Raw genomic sequence first — 6,967 nt, forward strand, 5'->3', positions numbered from 1 at the left:
TTTCTTGTTATGGTAGATGTTATGTTTTCTTTCCAGTTTTCCCATACACCAACAATATCCAAGCTGAGAGCCAAATCAAAAGCACAGTTCTTTTCACAATAGCCACAAAAAGTAAAATAAAACGCCTAGCAATACAGTTAGCCAGGGAGGTGAAAGATTTCTACAATTGGAACTAGAAAACACTGCCCTAAGATATCAGAAATGACACAAACAAATGGGAAAACATTCCATTCTCATGGATAGGAAGAATCGGTATTGTTAAAATGGCTATACTGTCTAAAGTAATTTATAGATTCAATGCTATTTATATCAAATTACCAATGATATTCTTCACAGAACTAGAAACAACTATTTTAAAATTCATATGGAACCAAAAAAGAACTTGAATAGCCATGGCAATCCTAAGCAAAAAGAACAAAGCTGGAGGTATCAAGTTACCTGACTTCAAACTATACTACCAGGCTACAGTAACCAAAACAGCATGGTGCTGGTACAAAAACAGACACATAGATGAATAGAACAGAATTGAGAGCCCAGAAATAATGCTACAGACTTACAACCATCTGATCTTTGATAAAGTTGACAAAAACAATGGGGAAAGAAATCCCTATTCAACAAATGGTGCTGGGATAACTTGCTAGCCATATGCAGAAGATTGAAACTGGACTCTTTCCTTACACCATTTATAAAAATCAACCCAAGATGGATTAAAGACTTAAATGTAAAACCCAAAACTATAAAAAACCTGGAAGATAATCTAGGAAATACCATGGTGGACACAGAACCTGGCAAAGATTTCATGACGAAGACACCAAAAGCAAGTGTGACAAAATAAAAACTGGACAAATGGGACCTAATTAAATGAAAGAGCTTCTGCACAGCAAAAGAAACTATCAACAGAGCAAACAGAAAACCTACAGAATGGGAGAAAGTATTTGTAAACTATGCATACAACAAAAGCCTAATATCCAGAATCTATAAGGAACTTAAACAGATCAACAAGCAAAAAACAAATCCCATTAAAAAGTGGGCAAAGGATATGAATAGACAATTCTCCGAAGATACACATGTAGTCAACAAGCGTATGAAAAAATGTTCAACAAACTAATCATTACAGAAAGTCAAATCAAAACCATGATGAGATACCATCTCACACCGGTCAGAATGGCTATTAATAAAAAGTCAAAAAATAACAGATGCTGGTGAGGTTGTGGAGAAAAGGGAATGTTTATACACTGCTGGTGGGAAGGTAAATTAGGTCAGCCATTATAGAAAGCAGTGTGGCAATTTCTCAAATAACTCAAAGCAGAACTACCATTCAACTCAGTAATCCTATTATTAGATATATACCCAAAGGAATATAAATCATTCTACCATAAAGACACATGCACATGTATGTTCACTGCAGCACTATTCACAACAGCAAAGACATGGAATCAACCTAAATGCCCATCAACAGTAGACTGGATAAAGAAAATATGATACATATATACCATGGAATACTATACAGACACAAAAAACCAAGAAGAACATGTCCTTTACAGCAAGCAATACGGATGGAGCTGGAGGCCATTATCCTACATAAACTAACACAAGGTCAGAAAACAAATATTGCATATTCTCACTTTTAAGTGGGGGCTAAACATTGAGTACATATAAACACAAAGAAGGGAACAACAGACATTGGGGCCTACTTGAGGGTGGAGGGAGGGAGAAGGATGAGGATCAAAAAACTACCTATCAGGTACTATGCTTATTACCTGGGTGGTGAAATAATCTGTACACCTAACCCCCCTGACATGCAATTTACCTATATAGAAAATCTGCACATATACCCCAAACCTAAAACCAAAGTTAAAAAAATAAAAATTAAGATTGAAGTTTTACTATTAAAAACCATAAGTTTACACGGATATTTCCAATTGCAATCAAACATTACAGAGTACATTGCCTTTTACCCATGTCCATATGCATTTCCCTTCTCAACAGTGGGAAACCTGACTCTCATTCTCTTATTATCATAGATATGAGATATATATTATACATATATTATGTATATAAAATTATAAAATATTACTATAGTAAATGCATTTTATTAAGTCTAGAATACAGAGAATGTTTCTGAATTGCCAGCCCATACCCTTGTGAAAAGCAAACCTGCTAACTATAGTTAAATATCTCTTTATAGTTTTAAAGATAAAATTTACATAACTGAAGTGCATAAATTGTAAGTGTTCAATTTAATGGCCTTTAAAAATGTACATACTTATAATATTACACTCAAATGTAACCTCTTCTTTGAAGACTGCTTTGCCTAAGCTCCACATACAACTTTAACATCCCTTTATTACAAAACTTATCGCAATGATTTCTCTGTAGAGAAATCTACTCTGTAAAGAAGTCCACTATGTTCACTAGAATATTAACTCATTAAAGAAAGGGACTATGCCTTTTCAGTTTGGGGTTTCCACTTTTGGACAGTATCTGATATACAAGGTACCAATGAATGTTTGCTACATAAGTAAAGTTCCGTTGGAACAAATACCCTGCAGCTTTAAATAGGGGAGCTGTGTAATATTAAATCTACGATCTGCTTACTACTAAATCATCAGCTAAGGGAGATTCCACTAAATCACCAGCTAAGGGTGTTATGACAAGAACTGTCAGAGCATGAAAGGAAAAAGAAGGCAGCAGTTGAAATGCTAATAAATCATTAGGTTCCTATAACTCTTTACAGAGACATAAAGCTGCTCTAATCACTTATCAACTAGCCTTTGAAATTGGTGGGTGGCACAAATTATTTTCACTGTATTTATATATTAAGACTTCAGTCTTAGCAAGATATTTCAAAGTAAGTATAGGTTATCTGTCCAAAACTTAATGGAGAAGAACATTTTTGTAGTTCTTGGTTGATACTCTGACATCTAAGATTATTATTTTCAGTTGTCTAAAAGCAGAGGGTAATCAAATCTGTTGACAGGTATTACTTTTATGGCACTAACTATCCTGGCAAAGAGAGAGGTTACATGTACTGAAATATGATTACATAGTTGTTGTGGAGTCGTGTCTGGAGTTGTCCTGTTTTTCTTTAAATAACAACAATGAAGAATATATATATTCTTATGAATATAATTTCATCAAATACTTGTTTCAAATGTCTGTAAGAAACTACCACAAAGCAGTTTTATAAAAAGAGCCGGCCGGGCGCGGTGGCTCAAGCCTGTAATCCCAGCACTTTGGGAGGCCGAGACGGGCGGATCACGAGGTCAGGAGATCGAGACCATCCTGGCTAACACGGTGAAACCCCGTCTCTACTAAAAAATACAAAAACTAGCGGGGCGAGGTGGTGGGTGCCTGTAGTCCCAGCTACTCGGGAGGCTGAGGCAGGAGAATGGCGTGGACCTGGGAGGCGGAGCTTGCAGTGAGCTGAGATCCGGCCACTGAAGTCCAGCCTGGGTGACAGAGCGAGACTCTGTCTCCAAAAAAAAAAAAAAAAAAAAAAAAAAAAAAAAAGCGCCCTGGAGAGAAATTTTAAATTTCAATTAATTTAAACCTGGATTCTCTCTGGATCATCTAGCTGCCAACTAGAAACCTTAGTCAATCATAATATTTGCAGTTAAAGGAAGACAATAAAGGTACTTCATAAGGTTGTTATGAAGGCTAAATAATATGTCATTAATAATAATAATATTAATAATTAAAAAGAGTGAATTATATGTATTGGTGACTTACCATATGCTAGACACTCCAAATTTTGTATTTAATTCTCACACAACCAAATGAAGTAGGCCTTATTATTACCCTTTTTGAAAGATGAGAAAACTGGAGTTTAGAGAAACTAAGTGTATTGCTCAAGGTCACACACAGTGAAGTAGTAGAGCAAGGATTCAAATCCAGGTCTCTCATACCAAAATACAATTGTAATTGTAATTGCATTTCTTCCCAAATACATGCAAAGTGCCTAACAGAATGTCTGACATACATTAAATCATCACGATGTGCTAGGTCCTTTTGTTTCTCACTGCACATCCTCTAGGACGTCTCAAACATGCTAACAAATTTAACAACCACCTAAAATATATTATGCCATCAAATCTGCTTTTCTAACTCAAACCACCTTTCTCCAGTCTCAAGAACGATACATCCAGCTTCCTTAAGTGTCCAACAGGCATGCCAAATTCAAAATGGCCCCATTCAAACTTACCACTTTTCTCATAAATGTGCTCCATTTATGATCTCCAAACAATGAATATTATCATTTATTCAGATGCCTAAAATAGAAATATGAGAGTCAGGGCTTTTAAAAAATAGTTTCATAATCTGATTTAAGTCTTCAATGCTTATTGACATGTTCTTTATATTTCCTAAGATAACTGATCAAATCTTTCTAATCATTAAAAATTCAGCTTACATATTATCTCCCCTTTGGATCTTTGCAATATCAATTAAATAGTATCACATCTGTTCAGCTGCCACAGCTTGTATCTAACTCTATTTATATGTTATCATACTATATTTTAGTGAAAAATTTTCATATTTCTCTCTTCTCCTACACTAACACAGTACATCTGAACTTTTGGGATGATAGAAATGTTCTATATATGTGCTGTCTACTATGGTAGTCAATAGCTACATGTGGTTACATATTAAGCATTTGAAATGTGGCTAGTGGTATTAACATAATACCTGTCTGTCAACAGAGGAACTAACTTCTTAATTTTATTTATTTTCATTGAATGTAAAAATAATTTTAAAATAGCTACATGTGGCTAGTAACTACTGTAATGCACAGTGTAGCTGTGCTCAGTGAGGGCAAATACCATATCTTATTCACTTTTATCCAATGCCTAGAACATAGCAGATCCTAAAAATATATAGAGAGAATGAGTGAATGAATGAATAAATATTTTACAGTAGTAGAACAGAGAAAAATCTACTTAACACAAGTACCAGCGAACTCTTACATAGGGGTACTGTGAAAACTAATAAACACTGATTTCTTGGTGAATAAAAACTTAATGCAAATAGGTTTCCAGAATGAAATGGAGAAGTAATTGCTATCAGGTCAACCCACTCTCAGGTAACAAATATAAGCTCCATACAAAATATAAAATAGAATTAGATTAATCTAAAGGCACTCTAGAAGACCTGAAAGAAATTGGAAGTAAACTTATACTTGAAAGAAGGAAATGGCCATGTAGTTTTCCTGTTTTGATACAACATTTTGCTGGAGGGTAGACCCTAGTTGCAGCTTTCTAGGTGGGTAAAATTCTAGCAGAAATCCAGTCTTATTGGCTTGGAGAACGACAGGACAGATTTTGGAGGCCATGGCAGCTGGAGAGTGAGAGGGAAACCCACAAAAGATACAAGCCATGGGTGGGGCAGGGCAAGGGGGATTCTATATGTGAACCTTGATAAAATCTTTGGCTGACCCTGCACTAAATATGCACAGGGATAACTCCAAATAGGCCTTATGAGTCTAAAATAACTGAATTGAGTTTTCAGCTGCTCCACTCCACAAAAAGCAGGATTGGAGTTTGAATTAAAGTTAAATTAACTGCCTGCTTAAAAACAAAAACAAAGAAAGCAAATTCCTCAGAGGGACATAACAGATTCCAGTGTCCCTACAACACATCATTCATAATACTCATGTGATCCAAAATTACTAGATTTATGAAGAAACAGAGAAATGTGATCTCAAGACAAAAGGCAAATAAGTGAAGACTGACTCTGAGATGACCCAGAAGTTGGAATTAGCACACAGGGATTTTAAAACAACTATTATAACCATTTCAAGGATTTAGAGAAAAACATGCTCACAATGAATGAAAGGATAGAAAATTTTAGCAGAGGAATCAAAACTACAAAAGAGAAACAAATGAAAATCCAAAAAAATTTTTTTAAAGCTGTATTTAAAATTTGCAGATAACTTAAAATGAGAAAGTCAATAAATCTGAAGCTAGAGCAATAGAAAGTACCTAATCTTAAAAAAAAAAAAAAAAAAAAAAAAAAAAAAAAACAAGAGAAAAGATTAGAAAAAAGTGAAGTGTCTCAGTGATCTGTGGAAACAATGTGGAAAGGTCTAACATATGTGTAGTTGTAGTCTCAAAAACAGGGGAGACAGAGCAAAAATATTTGAGAAAATAATTGGAAAAAATTTCCCAAGTTTGGTGAAAGGCATAAATTTACAGATGTAACTATAACAAACCCAGTGAAGCCCAAGTAGGAAAAATACAAAGAAAACCACATGTAAGCACATTAGAATCAAACTTCTGAAACCATGGTTAAAGTGAAACTCTTGAAAACAACCACAGATTAACCACAGATTAACATATTCCATAATGTGGAATGACATGAAATAACAATAATTTCTTGTCAGAAACAATGGACACAAGGAGACAGTGGAATGACATTTCTAAAATGATGAAAGTAGGAAAAAAGTCAACTAAATGCAAAAAATAAACAAAACAAAAAACCATTTGAGAATGAAGGCGAAATAAAGATATTTTCAGATAAATGAAAACTACGATAATTTTTATTAGCAGACCTACAGTACAAGAGACACAAGGGAAGTTTTTTGTTTGTTTGTTTGAGCCAGAGTCTTGCTCTATTGCCAGGCTGGAGTGCAGTGGCACAATCTTGGCTCATTGCAACCTCCGCCTTCTGGGTTCAAGTGATTCTCCTGCCTCAGCCTCCCGAATAGCTGGGACCACAGGGGTGCACCACCACATCCAGCTAACATTTGTATTTTTAGTAGAGACGGGGTTTCACCATGTTGGCTAGGATGGTCTTGGATCTCTTGACCTCGTGATCCACCCACTTCAGCCTCACAAAGTGTTGGGATTACAGGAATGGGCCAGAGTGCCTGGCTAGAAACACAAAGGAAGTTCTTTAGGCAAAAGGAATTAATGCCAGGTGGACACTCAGTCTTTAGAAAACAATGCAATGCCCCAAATGATATACATGT

The 6,967-nt window shown here is 35.3% G+C and overlaps 1 long non-coding RNA gene across 1 annotated transcript in view; it reads right to left on the bottom strand.

Moving 5' to 3' along the window:
* LOC103222165 (uncharacterized) overlaps positions 1-4,273 on the bottom strand; it is a 49,312-nt gene extending 45,039 nt beyond the window's left edge. Inside the window, exon 1 of the long non-coding RNA XR_005242942.2 lies at positions 4,205-4,273. This is a non-coding gene — a long non-coding RNA (uncharacterized lncRNA). The remainder of the gene's footprint in view (positions 1-4,204) is intronic.
* Positions 4,274-6,967: the final 2,694 nt, after the last annotated feature.

This window comes from Chlorocebus sabaeus, chromosome 17 (assembly GCF_047675955.1).
Source record: "Chlorocebus sabaeus isolate Y175 chromosome 17, mChlSab1.0.hap1, whole genome shotgun sequence".
In the NCBI taxonomy this organism is placed as follows: domain Eukaryota; kingdom Metazoa; phylum Chordata; class Mammalia; order Primates; family Cercopithecidae; genus Chlorocebus; species Chlorocebus sabaeus.